We start from the raw sequence: 19,806 nt of genomic DNA, 5'->3' as shown, positions 1-19,806 counted from the left end.
TTATGTCAACCATGTTGCATCTCAGTTTTCTTATTTGAAGAAAAAAATTATAATTAACGACCTAATATTCTATGCTTCATTTCTTCTTTTTATTCCATGATGAAAATAAATTACAGAAATTTCCAAGCTAGTTCTCTAGCTTTACCATAATTGGAAACTGACTTTCCTGAATATTTGCTAAAATAAGGCATTTTTAAACCAAAGGGCTGCACGTCTTTAACACCAACTTCATAGTTTCAACAACCAGACAGGGAAATAATCTTCAAAATACAACAGAAACTATTAGCTGCTCAACACCTCCATCTTCAGGGTATGAGTAGTCCTAAAATAGAATAATGATCCACACAGCAATATGTAAGACAATCCCTAGTCTTAAAGTTGACTAAACTAGGTGTCAATGTAAGCACCATACCCAATGAGTCTGTATTTATTTTTCAATTATTTCATTTGAATCAGTTTTGCTTTCTTTCAATTTCCTCTTCATTCTTTATGTTATATAGTTCTTATCCAGAATTATAGGCATTTACTAATCAATATTTACAAAATGTTTTCCAATTCAGGACTATTTTAAGCTTGAAGTTAATTGATTCCTTAAAACTGGTGCTCATCAAGTTCAGAGCTTTGTGATCTGTGCTGGACTCAGAAGGGGAGAAGTACGTGCCTAGAAGTACACTTAGGGGTCCTCCATCACCCCTCACAGCTCTGTGGGCAGTGCCTCGTGTCCTTGATGAAGCATGAACCCTGGATTGAGGCAGCCCTGACTCCAAATCTTAGTCCAGCTTCTTCCTGGTGCTGGTGAGATCTTGGATAACTTTCCTTACTTGTCAGAGCTTCAGTTTTCCTATTCATTAAAGGGGAGAGGGGGAGATTTTCTTTCCTTAACAGTGTGGTGATAAGGATTAAAATAGGTAATACATATTCTAAAAAGTCTATCAAGTACCGGGAAATAAATATTTGTTCTCTCCCCAATCTTTCATGAAGGAGGTAATAAAATTAATTAATAAATTAATAATTAAAATTTAATGATGTAATATAATTAATAAATATATAATAAAATATTTTAAATAGTTAAAATTTAAAATAATATTTAAAGTGAATAATTAATAAAATTGCCTCTATGAGCATGAAGGTTTACACACAAAGGATTGACAGATCTCGTAAAGGGTATGTCTGGAATATGACCAGGCAAAGCTCCTACATAGGCAGTGCTGCCTCTAGTGGACTGTCAAGGGAAATACTTTTCAATTACACAACAGATTAAAATGTTGGGAAACAAAATAGATTTGACAATAAGGAAAAAATGCATCTTTATGAGGAAAAGTTTATAAATTGATTCATTGAATCTACAAGTGTTCATGTAATTTTCTACTATGTGCCAGAGACTACTTAGCACTGAGAATAAAAGACATAGTTTTGCTCTCAAAAAGAGCTTAAGAAAATCACTGTAGCGTTCTTACTGATACAAGTATGTTTTTAATACCTGTGTCAGGAGTCTCAACTTGGGAACTCGAGTTATGTTGACTTTAGGACTCAGATGTATTCAGGATTTGGTTGCATATGGAGGACTAAGTGGACGCAGCAGAAGTCTTATTTATACTAGAGATCAAGGAGCCTTCCAGAGGAAAAAGAATCTAAATTGCCACCAAACCTGGTCCAAGGATTTTTTTCCAATTTTATTCTAATTCACACACATTGCTGTATAAGTTTAAGGCGTACAGCATAGTGATTTGACTTACATGTATTGTGAAATGCTTACCACAGTAAGTTTAGTGAACATCCATCATCCCATATAGATAAAATAAAAAGAAAAGGAAAAGAAATGTCTTCCTCCTCGTGATGAGAACTCTTAGGATCCTCTCTCTGAAAAACTTTCACATACATCACATGGCAGTGCTAACCATGGTCATCATGTTGTGCACTACCTCCCTAGTATTTATTCATCCCATAACTGGAAGTTTGTGTCTTTTGACCACCTTCCTCCAATTCCCTCCCCCAATCCCCATCCCTGGTAACCACATATCTGATCTCTTCTTCTATGAGTTTGGTTTTTGGGGGGCTTTGTTGTTGTTTATTGTAGTTTTTAGATTCCACATATAAGTGAGATCACACAGTATGTGTCTTTCTCTATCTGACTTATTTCACTCAGCATAATGCCCTCAAGGCCCATGGTCCAGGAATATTGATTCAGGGTTGCAGGAGATGTGATTTTGAATTTAAAGTTGAGCTTATCTTCTGGCCCCGATCGTATAGCTAAAACCTAAATTTCAGGGGAAAGGAGGCTGTAAGAAAAGAGCAATTAATACTTAAAAGAGCTATTCCACTGAAATCTCAAAGGGATATTTTGAGGTAAAAGTCACACCACTGAAGTCAATTTTGAGGGAAAAATTTCCTTTGACTTCCTTGTACAGATATATACACAGCACCTACCCAGATCCTACCACACAGTAAGTGCTCCATAAATACATGTGAATGGATGAAGATTGAGCTCTTTCTTTATGTTTTGTCAACTCTGGAAAAATTGAATAAAAACCAATCCCCATCTTTGAAAGACTAATTACAATTAGCACTGTAAAAAAAAAAAAGTATACAAATAGTTATAGAATCTTAAAGCCAGGAGAAATATGATTCATCCTGGAAAATGTCCCATGTGTGCTTGAGAAGAATCTTTGTACTGTTTTTCATGGTAAGATGTTCTGTTTATGTCCGTAGATCTGGTTGGTTCATTGTGATGTTCACATCCTCTGTTCTGTTACTTCTCTTCTATGTGGTTGTTTCACGCTTTATTGAGAGTGAGTTATTGAAATCTCCAATTATCACTGTAGAACAGTCTATTTCTTCAAGTCTGTAAATTTTTGCTTTATTTGGTGGGGTTAGTGTGGGCTTCAAGAGATGAATTTAGAGCTGAGCAATGAAGGGTAAGAAAAAGATCAGAAGGGCAGGGGGCAGCCATGTAATGGAAAAACACAAACAAGAGATCTGAAAGATTTGATGGATTAGGAGCAATGCTAGCTCACTAATGGATGCAGAGGATTAGGGCTTCCTTCTTTATTGGGGAAAGAGGATGGAAAGAACGTTGGGAATGATAAATCACTTTTTGCTGTTTGCCCCCACTGTCCTGATATATTTCATGTCATCCCATTACTAATGTCTATGTAAAGATTCTGAATTTTCATTTTCTAAGTTTACTAAGAATCATCCAGCCCTCCCTAAGCTTGAGTTATATATACTGAACTAAGTCAGTGTGCAATTTCCTTGGGAAAAGGTTTTTTCTAAGAAGGTACCTTCATCCCTCAGGAAAGTAAATCCCTACTGGGACCACCCTGTAGGTTCTCCAGTGAAGCCTCTACCAATGGGTACATCAGGGTCACCTGTTTCCTTATGCAGTAGAGTCCTAGCAATGTTATCAGCACACCTAACCCAGACATGAAGAGGAGGGGAGGAAAAAGAAGGAAAGATAGGGAAAAAGAGAGTGTGGCGAGAAAGAAAGAGGGAAGTGAAGGAGGGAAGAAGGGGGGGAGGGGAATGGAAAAGGAGAGATAAAGGGAGAAAGGAAAAGAGAAAGAGGTAACAGGTGAAAAAAAGAAAGAGGAAGAGAGAAGGGAGATAGGGAGAGAAAAAAAGACAGTTAGGAGTTGACCCAATGAGGACTGGTAGATCTACCTTTGGGATAAATGGATGCTTCTATTCATAAGATTTATGTGAACAATTTAAGTTTAACAGAATTTAGACAACTTTGGGATTCATTTGTTAAGAAAAATAAATGCCTATTGACTTTGGGCATTATTTTTAGTAAACTTTAAAATTGAAAATGTGTTCTTACTGCTAACATATTCGGTAGCATACGTTAACCTTTCCACTGGCTTACATTTTCTATTTGTGCCCTTCTTTAAAAGCAAGATTTCCAGTTTTCCATTCCAAAGAATTTCATAGAAAAAAACCATTTGTCATAGACTAACTTTGGAATAGGTTTGTTCTTCTTGCATCTTGTTTCAACAGTTTCTCAGGTTGTTCACGGGAATGTATAAAGTATAAAACTTTAACTTTTTTTGCAGCATTCTGCTCAGATAGCCTACACACTGACGTGGCTGGTCTTTTTGGTATATGTGGTTATTTATTATTAACAAATTTCTATCAGCAAGCAATCTAAAGAGATTATAATGAGCTAACATTTCATTGCAAAATATGTTGCTTTATTAAATCAGTACAGAGAAATATTCTCCAAAGATAATTAATGTAAAATCTAAGACATTCTGCTATATCTCACTTAAAATCTACCTCCAAGCGAAAGCACAGCTTCACTTATAAGCATCTAGGACCTAAAACTAGAGAATTTGTTTAACATTACAAGTTTAAAAAAGTTTTAAAAACCTCAGTTCAATTCAATAAGAACACAAATGTTCAGTCCTACTACCAAATCATCATCAAAAAACTAAATATTGCAACATAAAAAATTTTGTTGAATCAGATAATGATTTTTGCTAATTCAGAAACAATTTACCTTTATACTCTATTTCAAAGGAAATCTGGGGGCGTGAAATAGAAACCCTGATTTAAAAAGATGACACTCTAAATATGATTATTTTACATTAAATTGGCATTTCCTTCAAAAGAATGAAATAATTATAACTATTTGACTCTAATTTTTTTATTTTTGACGTGAAAAATATTTAATGATGTTATGAAATCCTACCTCCAACAACAGAGAGAGTTATGACAACCATAGAAATAAATATCAGCGATGTCAAAGAAAACTCTGGCAAGCCCATAAAGAAATCATGAACTTCATTTCTCTTTTCAGAGGTTTTTTCTCCCCCAAAGACACTGACTGGTTTCCATAATCACTCACATTGACATCTCTGAGGCGACTTGCTGTTGTGGTGCTTTTGACTTCTATGTTAGATTCTAGTGCCAGTGAATATCCAGATCATATTATCCCATTTGTCTTTGGAGTGAAGATGGTAAACAACTGTTTTTCCAAAGATGTCTTCATCTTTTGGATTAATATTTTGCCATAACTTTACAAATTTCCAAATTTTTCAGTCTTCATATAATGGAAATTTAAAATGAGACTCCAGGACTGAAACCAGTTTTTGTTGAACCCAACTAATCCCCAAAAGGCTTTGAACAAAGACTTTAAATAGGTCACTTAAAGAGCTATTGTCGTCATGATTAAATACTGAAGAGTGAAATCTCTGGATCAAATGGTAACTCTATGTTTACCATTTTGAGGAAATGTCAATCTGTTTTCTAAAGTGGCTGCACCATTTTACATTCCCACCAGCAATATGCTATGGTTCCAATTTCTCCATACCCTCCTCACCAACACTTGTTACTGTCTATCTTTTTTATTATAACCATTATAGCAGATGTGAAGTGATATCTCATTGTGGTTTTAATTTGCATTTCCCTAAGGACTAATGATTTTGAGCATTTTTTCATGTGCTTATTAGTCATTCACATATGTTCTTGAGAGAAATGTCTATTCAAATCATTTGCACATTTTTAAATTGGATTATCTATCTTTTTATTATTGAATTGTAAGTTATTTTTATATTCCATATACAGGTTCCTTATCAGATATATGCTTTTCAAAAATTGTCTCCCTATCTTGGGTTATATTTTCACTTTCTTGATGGTATCGTTTGAAGCACGATAAAACATATGCCCCCACACATGCACATACCACACAAAATACGTAAATGAATGTTCAAAGCAATATTATTCATAATAGCCAAAAAAAGAAAAGAACTCAAATGTGCTTCACCCATTGAAAGAAAAAACAAAATGTGTTACATCCATACAGTGGAATCGTATTTGGCAATAAAAAACAATGAGGTACTGATAGCTGCAACACGGATGAATCTCAAAAACATTATGCTTAGTGAAAGAAACCGTCACAAAAGACCACATATTGTATCATCATATTTAAAATGTCCAGAATAGTCAATTCTATAAAGACAAAAAATATATTAATGGTTGCCTAGGGCTAGGGAGGTAAAGGTGAGGGATGAAAAGGGGGAATGTGGAGTGGCTGCCAAGGGACGCAAGGTTTCTTTGGGGCAGGATGAAATGTTCTAAAATTATATTATGGTGATAGTTTCACAACTCTGTAAATACACTAAAACCATTGAATTGTACACTCTAAACAGATGAACTTTATGATATGTAAATTATATCTCAAAAATGCTGTTTTTTAAAAAACTCGTGTACAATCTTCACATATATGAAAGGTAAGCCAGAACCCCTTAAGGAAGTACCCTAATACACTTCCAGAAGTTATACTGTAAGTCTTCCTCTTATTCTTCCCCAAAGGGACTTACAGGCGACTGTGCAATTGGGGAAGAAAAAATAATTAAACTTTTGAGGGATTACTAGACAGCAGCTCTGTATCAGCACCAATTCCTGCAGATTCCAAATGCCAGTATGGTCCTATGGTCCACCAGTCAGAGGAAGGGCTTATGTAGATCAGGTGACCAACAGAGTTTGGGCTTGGGATTTGTCATTCAGAATATATAGTGAGCCCCATGGGTTTCCAACCCACACTGTGGTTATTTCCTGTTTCTGGAATGCATAGCTGGAATAGATATCATCAGCAACTGGCAAAATCCCACTTTCAGTTCTCTGGCCATGGAGTGAGGGTTATTACAGTAGGAAAACTCAAGTAGTACCCTAAAAAGCAAAATGATATTTTTGGAAGAACTGCAGATTAATTACACTGTAAAGGACTTCAAGGATACAGATATGATTCCCTTCATATCCCCATTCAACTCACCTATTTGGCCTCTACAGAAGACAGATGTATCTTGGAAAATTATAGTGGATTTTCATAAACTTAATCACGTAGTGACTCCAAATCCAGCTGCTATTTCAGCTATTGTTTCTTTACTGAAGCAAATTAACACATCCTCCAGTATGCAGCTATTGATCTGTCAATTTTTTTCTTCTCCATGGTGAAGACCATCAGAAGCAGTTTTCTTTCAGTTGGTAGGACCAGCAATATACCTTTACAGTCCTATCTTGGAAGAAACACAATTGAAAAGTTGTTAAAATAAAGGTGTGTCCTGGGAAAGAGGGGTATGTCAACAGATCTCTCCAAATGGGCACAGGGTGTGTAAATAATAATTAGGTGAGCAAAACAGCTCATTCTGTGGATCTTAGGCATTCTCTTTCCCACAGTGAGCACGTAAACAAAGGGTTGGAGGTTTTACATGAGCTCAACTTGGACTTTCACTCACCAAGGCTTATTTAGCAGCCAGAGAAATGCCAAACCCCTCAACAGCAGAGACCAACACTGAGCCCCAGTATGATATCATTCCCCAAGGGAACTAGCCAGCCACCTGGTGGCAGATTGATTACTTTGGACTAATTCCATCAAAGAAAGGGTAGAACATTGTTCTCACTAGAACAGACACTCTGGATATGAATTTGCCTTTCCAGTTCTCAAGGATTTTGCCAATCCATGGACTTACAGAATGCCTTATTCATTATCATCATATTCCACACTGTATTGCTTCTTAGCAGGGAATTCATTTCACGGTAAATGAAGTGTGGCAATAGGCTCATGCTCATGGAACTCAACGTTCTTACCCTTTTCCCCATCACCCTGAAGCTGCTGGCCTGGTAGAGCTGTGGGATGGTGTTTTGAAGGCTTGGTTATGGTGAAAGCTAGGTGGCAGACCTTAGTGACTCTTGAGTTATATCATTCAGAACACAGTATTTTCTCTGAATCAGTAAGAAATATATGGTCTTCTTTCTCCTATAGCCAGGACCCAGGAAACAAAAAAATCAAGAGATGGAAATGGAGTGACTCCTTTCACTATTACCTCTAGTAATCCACTAGCAAAAGTTTGCTTCCCATTCTTGCAACTTTGCTAGGTTAGAGATCTGAATTCCCAGAAGAAGAGTGCTTCTACTAAGTGACACATCAATGATTCCACTAAAGTGGAAGCTCAGACCACTACCTGACCACTTTGGGTTCCTCATGGCAGTAAATCAAGAGAGAACGGAGATAATCAGAGTGATTGACCTTAGCTTATCAAAACAAAATTGGTTTGCTACTAAAAAATGGGAGCAGGGAGGAGTATGCCTAAAGTGCAGCAGTTCCCTTGGAGAACTACTAAAATGTCTTAGTAGTTCCAAGATCTGTGATTTAAGTCAGTAGAAAACTGAAACAACTCAGTGCAAACAGGACTGCTCATGGCCCAGACCCTTCAGTTAGGAAGATTTGGGTCACCCCAACAAAGAAGTATGGCCAGCTGAAATGTTATAAATTACTTTTGTTTCTATTTTTCCCTTTCCTATTCCCCTGCTACTGAACATACAATGTGTTAATAGTGATTAATTTTATATTTCAGTATTTAAAATATAGGCTATCAAAGGGGAAGTGTGACTCAGAAGACGAGTAAACATCATCCAAAGATGGATAAAGTGGGACTTCGTGTGCACTCCACTGAGGAGAAGGTTAGCACTCTTTGGGCTGTACAGGGAATGATTGTATTATGTTAACTGGAAGAATGATTTTGCTATTGAATTTTTTTGGATGTTAAACATGGTCAAAAGAGGTGTGTATAAATGTCAAGTCAATAAGAGGTGGACTGTGCTGAATTGTGCTATCATCAATTTGTTCAAATGCAAATTACATCTTCCAGAATCTTCTTCCCAGGAGGGTATGAGAAAGGGAACTTGCACAAGAATTGGAAGGCAGAGTGAAGCAGGAATCACTACTCTTGGAAGTTCATCACATTCAGACCCAGTGAGGGACATATGTCAAGGTGCCCAGAATATAAATCGCTCTCATCTGCTCCTCATTCAGTTTGTCTTCCAAACTACTGGCCGTGTTGACCAACAGCAGCCCAGGCCTAACACCAGTATCTTGGCTGTGGACCTACAGAGACAACTGTTTCCAAGAGATCTTTCCACAGGCTCCTACTTTCAGGTACCACTTCAACAGCTGGATGTACTTGGCCTCGGATTTTTTTGCAAGCTGTGACTTCTCCATCCACTCCAATGCTTCAGAAGGCCTGGTCAGAGACTTGTTTTGTGGTCTTCTAACTCCTGCTTTCAGACCTTCACTTCCTTAACTTTTCCATATTTTTGTAAGGTCTAATTACTAAAATAAATCCCTTATTCCCATAATATTCATAGTGGTTTGGCTTCCCTGATGAACCCTGGCTGAAGCTAACCGATCCAGTTTCTAGCCACAGGAGACTAATTGCTCACAAGTAATTCCAGGAATTATGTTGGGTGGGGGAGGGATGAATCTTTGTGTAGCTGTAATCAGCTATTCCAGCTTTGTGCTCCATTAGCATGTTTGACAACATTTTAAGACTCATATTTATAAGTTATCACATTTACCTCCACTTCCATAAGAAGATACCCCCTCAATCCACAATCACATTTTGGGAGAAAATCCATTTTTTCCCAGTATCTCCATGTCTAAAATGTCATATGAAGTAAGTGTGGATGGACTGTTTGATTGACCTGTCCTTAGAATTCCATCTTTGGGGGCTTAGGTTGATTCACTTGGTTTAAATATTCTACACTTATCAACTCCAATATGTCACTTCTCTGAAGGTGCCCCTCTAAAAAGTTTAAAAGTCAATTGGCCTTGACACAAATATAAATTTTTATGAGCCATATTTTAACTACCAAAGCCACTATCACATGAATAACGAGACAATGGTAATAAATTTATTACATCTTATATTTGACATTTTCAAGCACTGAAATCCAAACTCATTTCTGAAGGTCTCTAAATTAATTCACATCAAGTCAGTAACGGTTTTTACAACTTGGAATAAATACTAATTAGTTGTTAGAGTGCTTATCTGGTTTTGTCTCACTTATTTAAAAATGATGTCATGAACTTTGAACCATGAATATTGATAGCTGAAAACCCTGACATCTTTAAGACAAACAGCTCTGACATGAGTAATAGAAGTCTTCATGTCCTCATACGTCAATATGCTAAAAGTTCCTTTCTCTTCTTGAGACTTGTAGCAGCCCTGTGACATTGAGGAAGCCAAAGTAAGATACAAATAGGGTTGGTTTCTATTTTTCTGGCATTCGGGACATTGAGAAACAATCCAGCTAAAGGGTGTTAGTGGACAGGTGCCATCTGCTCAACTACAGACAAGTTGATTGGTTGAATGAATGACGCTTTTCTATTGAAAGCAGACCCATGTACAATTTCAAGGTGACCTGGATAGAGCTGTCTACCCCCCTAAAAGGGTGGACAAAATCAGATGGAAATGCATAGAAGTAGGTCATGGAGAAGAGGCTGAGACTGAGACCAGTGGGGCATCATTTGAGATGATCCGAGGGTAGATTTCCAGATGCAAGAGGAGCTCATAGTCAGAAGAAGCCAAAATCCCATTTGGGCAGATGGCATTATAGGTTAACTCAAAAGAGAGGCAAGGGATGAGGTTGTTGTCCTGAATAATCAAAAGGAAAAAATGGTAGAATGAAAAGTATGATAGATTCAAGTGATTTGGGATTTTTTCCTTTGAACAGAGCTTGTCCTTTTTATGTGAGATCTGAAGAGTAGGGAAGAAAGAGGTAAGTATGGATGTTTAAGGAAGCCATACTGGACTGGCCTGGACTGGCGTGAGGTGGAAAGGAACTCTTCAAACCTGGTGCTCATCATTCTTGTCTGTACTCGTATTCAAGTCTAGAGTCTGTCTGGATATAGATTACACCCCGTAGCTGTCTCGGCTGACAAACATTTCTGGCTTGGGATTTTAGCGCGCATTTCATTTAGTGTATATTTGTTTAGAACTTGCCATAACCCACCAAATTGAATCACATCAGAAAGTTGAGGATCTGGTAGTGGGAATTTCTTAGGTTCCCTGCCTTTGTCAGGACCAATGTGAAAATTGTTGTGAGGTCACTACCCACAAGAAGGTAGTGAGAACCTGCTCAGGGCTTTCTCTCCTCTTTCTAGTTTCAGGTCAAAGCAGAAGTCATTACACTGTACACATGGAAGGCATTCAACACACGAATGCTGAATGATCAGAAATGACCACCAAAAAAACTTTGAGATCCAGCATCTAAGGCATCGTCCATCAGAATTACATAGGTAACTCTTAGGAATAAAAACTAGCATTTGCTATGGTAATCTTCGATATTGTAATTCTTGAGGAATTACAGATTAATTATATCATAAAAGACTTGAAGAACAAAGCGGTAGTGCTTTCCTTTACATCCTTAATCCAACTCATCTATCTGGCTTCTACAGAGGACACACGTATATTGGAAAACGACAGTGGATTTTCACAAACTAAATCAGATGGTGGCTCCAAATCAAACAGCTGTTTCAGACATTGTTTCTTTACTAAAGCAAGTCAACACCTCCTCTGGTATGCAGCTATGATCTATCAATTTTTTTTTCTCTACACCTGTTGGTTAAGATGATCAGAAGCAGTTTTTGGGGGATGAGTGTGATGGGTGAAGGTGGTCAAAAGGTACAAACTTCCACTTATAAAATAAATAAGTCCTGAAGATGTAATGTACAGCACAGTGATTGTAGTTAATCATATTGTGTCGTATATTTGAAAGTTGCTAAGAGAATAAATCTTAAATGTTCTCACCACAAGAAAAAAAATTTGTAACTATGTGTGGTGATGGATGTTAACTAGACATTGTGGTGGTCATTTCACAACATATACAAATTTTGAATCATTATGTTGTACACTGAAACTAACGTCATCTGTCAATTACATCTCAAAAAAAAAAAGAAGCAGTTTTCATTCAGTTGGCAGAGCCAGCAATATGCTTTTATAGCACAGTGCTATCTTGGAAGAAACATTACTGGAAAATCAGTGAAACGGAGGGCAGGGGAGAGTGGAGGATAGACAGATCCCTTTAAATGGGTGCCGGCTGTGTGAACGTGTGTGTCTCCTCAGCAGAGGAAAATCTCAATAACTAGGTGAGCAAGATGATCCGTTCTGTGGATCTTAGGCAGTCTCTTGTCTCCATTGGGCACGTGAAAAAAAGGAATGAAGGTTTTTCATGAGCCTTTTTATTTTGTGCTCATTTGAATTTTTTTTCTTGATCAGTCGTGTCTGAAGTATGACTATATTGTTAACCTTTTCAAAAAATTAGCTTCTAGTTTTAGAAAACCTCTATTATATTTCATACACACTTCATTTATTTCTGCTTCTATTTTATTATTTCCTTCTGGTTTGTTTCCCTGCGTTTGCTCTTTTTCGAGTTTCTTGAACTGAATGCTAATATTGTCTGTTTCTAACATTTTATTTCCTACTGGCTCTATTTAAGCTATAAATTATTCTCAAAGTTAGTACTCCTTCAACTATGCTCCAAAAATCTTAACATGCATATTTTTCATTATCACTCAGTTCTAAGTATTTCTTAATATCCTTTAGTTTCCTTTTTTATCCAATATTATTTTGTAATACGCTACATAGTTTCCAAACATAAGGTGGATTTTTTCTTTAGATATCCTTTTATTAATAATTTCTAATTTTATTATACTGAGATCAGAGAACATAGCTGCTATTATTTATTTGAGATTTGTTGAAACTTCCTTTATGGTCTAATACAAGGTACCTTTTTTTTTTTTTTTTTTTTTTGGTGAGGAAGATTGGCCCTAAGCTAACATCTGTTGCCAATCTTCCTCTTTTTGCTTGAGGAAGATTGTCCCTGAGCTAACATCGTGTTGCACCCATCTTCCTCTATTTTTTTGTATCTGGGATGCTGCCACAGCATGACTTGATGAGCAGTGTATAGGTCCACGCCCAGGTTCTAAACCCATGAACCCAGGCCACTGAAGCAAAGCACGAAAACTTGGCCACTACACTGCCAAGCTAGCCCCTACAAGGTACATTTTTGTAACACTTCTTAATTGCTCAAGAATATGTACTCTGGGGCCGGCCTGGTGGTGCAGCAGTTAAGTGCACACATTCCACTTCAGCAGCCCAGGATTTCCCACTTAGGATCCCGGGTGCAGACATGGCACCAAGTGGCAAGCCATGCTGTGGCAGGCGTCCCACATATAAAGTAGAGGAAGATGGGCACAGATGTCAGCTCAGGGCCAGTCTTCCTAAGCAAAAAGAGAAGGATTGGCAGCAGATGTTAGCTCAGGGCTAATCTTCCTTAAAAAAAAAAAACAAAAAAGAACATATACTCTCTGCTTATCAAGCATATAGTTTTCAATATATCTAATAGAATAAGCTTAGTAATTGCATTTTTAATCCACAAAGATTTTCCTTTTTGACTGTAATCTATTAGTTTCTAAGAGGAGTGTGTTAAAATCCCTACCTTTAATTGCTGATTTATGTTTCTCCCTAAAGTTCTGCCACTTATTGCACTATGCATTCTGAAGTGGCATTTTAAGTACATCTGTGTTCATGATAGTTATCGCTTCTTGCTCTAATTTCCCTTTACCTGTATATAAAGAACATTATTAGGAACATGGTGTTTTGTTGCCTTAAATTCTTTTCTGTCAGTTATTAAGTTACCTACCCCAGTTTGATTCTGGCCTATGGTTAGCTGGTCTATGTTTTTTCCATCATTCTAACTTTCTGTGTCTTTTGTTTTAAGTCTGTCTGATGAAGATCATATATCCTTGGATCTTGTTTTCTTAATCCAATCTGAGATTCTAGGTTTTTAATTGATGAGCTTAAATCATTTCTATTTAAGATGAATGAATGAATAAAGAAGATGTGGTATATAGATACACAATGGAATAGTACTCAGCCATAAAAAAGATGAAACCTTGCCATTAGCAACAACATGGATGGACCTTGAGGATATTATGCTAAGTGAAATAAGTCAGACAGAGAAAGACAAATCTCATGTGATTTCACTCATATGTGGAAAATAAAACAACAAATAAACACATAGATACAGGGGACAGATTGGTGTTTACCAGAGGGGAAGGTGAAGGGGGTGATAGGACGCATGTGTACAGCGATGGATGGCCACTAGACTTCTGTGGCGAGCACAATGCAGTCCATACAGAAGTTGAAATATAATGATGTACACCTGAAATTTATACAATGTTACCTCAATAAAAAAATCATTTGTATTTATTTTATATTCAGATATATTTCATACTTGCCACTTATTGTTCTTTCCTTCTTTTTTTCCTCTTCCATGATTTCCATTTGGATGGAACTAGTTTTCTTCTGTTGGTTTAAAAGGAAAACATCCTATTCTTGTTTCTGTGGTAGTTGCTCTTAATAGAAGACATCTATTTATTGTACTGATTTCTTAAAGTTATCAACACTGATAACTTTCCCTTCAACAAAGGTCCTTTAGCATGCTCTTATGTCCCTTTAATTCCTCTCACACTGTCCATCACTCATATTATTTAGATATTTCGTTCTAATTCATTGTATTTTACTTTCCCTTTTTTATTTCTTTGATGCTGGATTTTTATTTTTTACGGTAAACTTACATGCTATTTCATTACTCAGCTCCCAGATCTCTTCTGATTTGAGGATTTTCTCCAAGAGTATTTGGTGAGGGGTTGAGCAACAAGGCCTTGCAGGCCAAGAGTATTTTTTATTACATTTTAGCTATAATAAACAATTTATTTATTGTTTAATAAACTAATAGACAATTTAGCTGGATTATAAAAAAAATTCTAATTCAAAGTTATTTTCCTCCAATACTTTAAAAAAATATTACTTCGTTGTTTTCTTGTATCTAATGTTGGTGTTGAGACATTTAGTGTCAATCTGGTTCATTTTCTTTGGTGGGAAATCTCTTTCTGGCAGCTTTTAGAATTTTCTCTTTGTCTTTAATATTCCTAAATTTTGCTATTAAATTTCTGGGTATTATTGTGTAATGAGAATGGCTGGCAGGCCAGGTTGTAGTTTCTTAGTCCCAGCGAGTTAAATGAGAGGACAGGGGAGGAGAGGAGGTAAGTAGAGAACCCTAAGCACTACAAAACCACTACTGACACTGCTGCCAATCCACAGGCAGATCCTCTGATTAGGGTTTCACCCTTAAATACTCAGGAAGAAGCACCATTGAAAGGATGCAGTCTTCCTACATTGTGTCGCATCGTCCCTGGGCCTTGGAGGGGAAAGGATAGAGGAGCAAAGGTCCAAGGGCAGCAGACCTCTCCCCAGCTGCTTTCAGCCACGTCTCACCCCAGCAGAGCCTTGCTGCTACTCTGTTGTCACCCCTAGGCAGTTACTGCCAAGTTCTGTGGTGAAGAGATGGGCATCGATTGTCCCAGGGAAATAGGGAAGAGGTAAGAACATAACTTGAAAACTTCCCTCCATGCTCTCACTGCCTTTGGCAGCCTGCCACCTGGGACTGCACCCACCAGTTCCAGACAGCCTTAGCCCCACTCCCTCATATTATAGTCTCTTCAGGGTTGATTTCTCCATCTTGACAAGAAGCGAAAAACAGTTATAATTCTTTCTGGATGCCTTGTGCTTCACACCCGTGTTATTCTTGATCATCATCCAAAATACAATTCCCACTAGTCAGCTCTCCTCTCCCACAGTTTTATTCCCAATTTGTTCTGGGCTTCCTTCCTCTAAACCAACCATAATGCTCCTCTCCCTCTAAAACTTATTTACCGCATCTCACAGAACCTCCTCTCACAGTAAAAATATCTTTACAACATCCTCAATTTCTTCCAACTGTTGCCTAAACAGAAACTTGGCTGCATCACAAGTACACAGCCTTCCCCACAGCCCACTCAGGGGCCAATGCCCATTCTCCCATATGTACCAGGCTGAGGTGCCGGAATCAGCCTTTTCATTATTGCCTACTAATGCTGTCCAGATCTCTCCTCCTCCTCCTTCAGCTAAAACTCTCTGCTCCTTGAAGGATCATGCCTCTCTTGTTCCTCATCACTGTTGTTTACCAGCCTCCTTCCACACCTCTCTGATTAACCAAAGACACGGGCAAACCACTCAGTCTTCCTATCCCTCTCCTGCCATCCTCCTGACTGACCTCAACATCCACGTGGACAAGTAGAAGAAGCAAAGCAGAAGAAGTTCACAAGCAGAAGAGCCAAGATTCTAGAAGGAAGGGGAGAAAGGATACTTGAAAATTCCGAAGTCCAAAACACATGAATCTGTACTCTTCTCTCTTCCATTTGGCACTAAAAAATAGTCAATAACTGAGGCACCCAGCAATTTGGACTCTGATGTATCAAAAGAAGCTAGACAACATGTTAAGCTGACAAATGAAGTGAATCATTAAAAGCAAAGTATAAAACACAGATCAATCTGTTTTAATCTTTGTTAGAAAATGTAGCTCTTTTACTAGAAATTCCTGGTGCTGACACAGTTATTACCAGAATATTTATGAAAATTGAGCAAAGTTGGTCCCAAGGCAATTAAAACAACCTAGCTAATGTGCTGAAAAGGAAAATAAATGTCTTACAAACCTTGATTCATGAGAGGACTCTAAGCTACCTTGCCCTTAACTTCCTCGTTTTCCAAAAACAGTTATGTCTAATCTTATTCTATGAATTAACACTTTGTTAGTTTTCAAGCATTATCTACTGACCTCATCTACACAATATGTATACACAGAGGCAGGAAGAAATAGAACAAGAGGGGCTACTGGTGGCGTAGTGGTTGGGTTAGCACACACGCATCGGTGACCTGGGGTTCACGGGTTTGGATCCCAGGGGCACACCTGGCACTGCTCATCGGGCCACACTGTGGCAGCATCCCACATAAAATAGAGGAAGATTGGCACAGATGTTAGCTCAGCAACAGTCTTCCTCAAGCAAAAAGAGGAAGATTGGCCATAGATGTTAGCTCAGGGCAATCTTCCTCACACACACACACACACACACATACAAAGAAAGAAATAGAACAAGCAGATCATTAGTATCTTCTGCTTTGAAGTAGTTCAACTACAGTTTTGAATATCTGCCAGCTTCATCAAGCATTCATTGTAAAAAAAAGTAAAACATAAAAATGACCCTGAACTTGAATGCTCACTGTAGAAAAATCGTTAAACTGTTAGAAGTGAAAAATGGCTTATTTTGAGATTGAGAAAGGAGGTGTAATCATCCAAGAAAAAGGAAGATTTTGCCAGAGTTCATCATCTACTCATAGAATTCAGTTATTTTGCATTGCCCCATCTCACCCTTCTTCCTTAATTAAGGTAGTAACAAAAAAAAAATACCTAAGTTTAAAATTGCACTAGTTTGGTTTTTAGTCAAGAAGAAAGTAAAAAAATGTTAAATTACTTTTAAAGGTAAGTTGTTGTTTTAAAAAAATCCTCCTTTCATCTCCAAAGCAGCAGAATATATCAAGTATCTGAGGAATATTTTGGAATTCATTACACAGGGATCAACCTGTCATGCTTCCCCCAACCATCTTGGCTGCAGTCCACAGAGTTTATACCTGGACAAATGTGCTTTTGGGTCCCTGTCTCCCAGGAAGAGAAGCATGTGGGACCAGATGGCTTTCTATATTGACTAAATTGCTCCCATGCATAAGTTTCCAGAAGAGTCTATTGTGGCTTCATTTAAAACAAACAATTCAGATAATACCCCACAGTTGACATCTAGGCTGGTTAATGCAAGGAAAGTGACTTGTGCATTGACCATATCATACAAATACAACTCAACTGCTTAAGCCAGCCCATAATTTTTTCCCAAAATGAAACAAAGAAAAACTGAGAGGGTTGATGATCAACACCTCCACCAAGGAAATTCTACCGAATGTGTTGTAACAAGAAAGAAAATGATCCCAGGTTGAAATTTGAGATGTAAGATGGAATGATGAATAGGGAAATTGTAGAATATGTAGGAAATCTGAATAACATTGATTGTATAAAACAACAGTATACATATCTAAAACAATAGCAACAGTATCTAACTTGTGATTTTTTGAAAAGATAGAACTAAAATACTGCACATGAATAGCATGTAAAATGGAATGGGCATAATTGAGTTCACGATTATTCTTAAAGATAGTAATTTTATTGATCAACTTTAGACTTTTTAAGCGTGAATGTTAAAATGTTCAAGGTAAGCACTAAATGAGTAGAAATAGAATGTATAACTTCCAAACTAATATGAGAAGGAGGAGATGAAATGAGAGGAAAAGGAAACTAAAGAAAGAGAAGGTTGGGTGTTTCAACAGTTAACGCACACAGACTGATAGACCGCTAAAATTAAGGACATACGTAACTGCATAGCCCATGATTGACGAGTTCCATGGCGTGTAACATACCTTCAAAAACCTCTTGCACGTGTGCACCAGGGGATATTTACAAAATGCAAGGGAAGCAACCCCTCAAGGCCTTTGCAGTGTTCCCTCTGCCTGAAACATTCTGTCCTCAGCTCAGTGCATGGTCCCTTCTCTGATTTTCAAGTCTGTTTCCAACTGTTCACATTCTTAGTGAGATCTCTGATCACCATGTTTAAAATCTCAATTTAATCCCAAATCCAAGCACTCATTATTATTTTTTCTACCTTGTCTCTATCACACTCCTCACATTCTAACAAATCATATAATTTATTTAATTTTTTGTCTGTCTCTTCCTACTAGAATATAAGTTCAATAAGAGTGGGGATTTTTGTCTCTTTTGTTCACTGATGCATCCCCAGAATCTAGAACAGTGCCTGGCATATGGTGGGCATTCCACCGAAACAATAGTCTTGTTTATTTTAGCAGAAAAAAAGGGAATAACTCTAATGTCCATCAACATGGAAATGGATAAAATGTGGCATATTCACACAACAGCATCTTATGCAATAGTGACAACCAATGAACTACATGCATCAACATGAATCAATTTTAATGACAGATTGCCGAGAAAAAAGCAAGTGACTAAAGAATACATACAAGATGACTCCCTTTATATAAAGTTCAAAAGTGTAAACCGTTAACAACACATTTTTTAGGTATATATGAGTATCTGCTAGCACCGTAGACAAAAGCAAGAGAATAAATACACAAAATCAAGCTAGTGATCATGGCTGGGTGCCATGAGAGAAGGAGAGGATGAGAGAGGAGCACAGAAGTTCAAGTTATTCAGCTGGATGGTAAGTGCATGGGTGTTTGTTTTACCATTATTCTTTGTATATTATTATTTCCTATCTATCATATGTATAATAAAACTACCCAATTTTAAATGGCAACAAAGTTTTGGCTCTTATCTCTCAATGGTTTTCTCTGCTTCTCTGGCCACTGAGAATATGCTGCATATCCCACACTGCTGAGGGGACAAGAGTGTACGTGGCACCATCAACTGAGCAGCCCCAAGGGCTATATTTGGGAGCAGAAAGTAATAAGCGTCAGTTCAGCCCCAAGTCTAAGCCTAAACAGTGTGGAAAGCCCTATATTGGGGGAGCAATAAAATGGTGCTTTGATATTTAATCTTGTCAAATCAGTTCTCAGAAATGCAATTTCACAAAGAATGAGCAGATCAAATCCCACTACTGTAATTACAGGTAAATGCTTACAAAAAAATATTCAAAGAGATTGTAAAAGTTATAATGACAATCAAAAATGCCAAGTCTTTATCCCACTCTTTCTTGGTGAGTCAAAGGAGGATTTTTCCTCAGATAACATGAACAGTGATTTCTTTCAAAAGTACAAACAGATCTTTCAGCACAGAGCCACAACTATGGCATCTAACCTCCAATAAACAATCGATTAGGGATCCAAGTCACTGTGGTTGAACTGGCCATGCCTGTATCATGAGTGTTTTCAGCCGATGGCATGAGATGGAGGTTCACTTTTTACCACCAACCAACTCCCAATGATGCTATAATGAATGGACTTAAATCTCACATCCTTGTAAAATATTGCCACCTTGGATCTAAATTTTAAAATATTATAATAAATATAA

General features: G+C 37.4%; 1 long non-coding RNA gene across 2 annotated transcripts in view; it reads right to left on the bottom strand.

Annotated features, from left to right (window-relative positions):
- Positions 1-19,806, bottom strand: part of LOC123277673 (uncharacterized) — a 41,767-nt gene that overhangs the window by 14,134 nt on the left and 7,827 nt on the right. For both annotated transcript variants that reach the window (XR_011494824.1, XR_006514812.2), the window contains one exon: positions 6,773-7,016. This is a non-coding gene — a long non-coding RNA (uncharacterized lncRNA). The remainder of the gene's footprint in view (positions 1-6,772; positions 7,017-19,806) is intronic.

The sequence above is a fragment of the Equus asinus genome, chromosome 16 (assembly GCF_041296235.1).
Source record: "Equus asinus isolate D_3611 breed Donkey chromosome 16, EquAss-T2T_v2, whole genome shotgun sequence".
Taxonomy (NCBI): Eukaryota; Metazoa; Chordata; class Mammalia; order Perissodactyla; family Equidae; genus Equus; species Equus asinus.
This window is presented reverse-complemented; position numbering and strand designations above follow the sequence as displayed.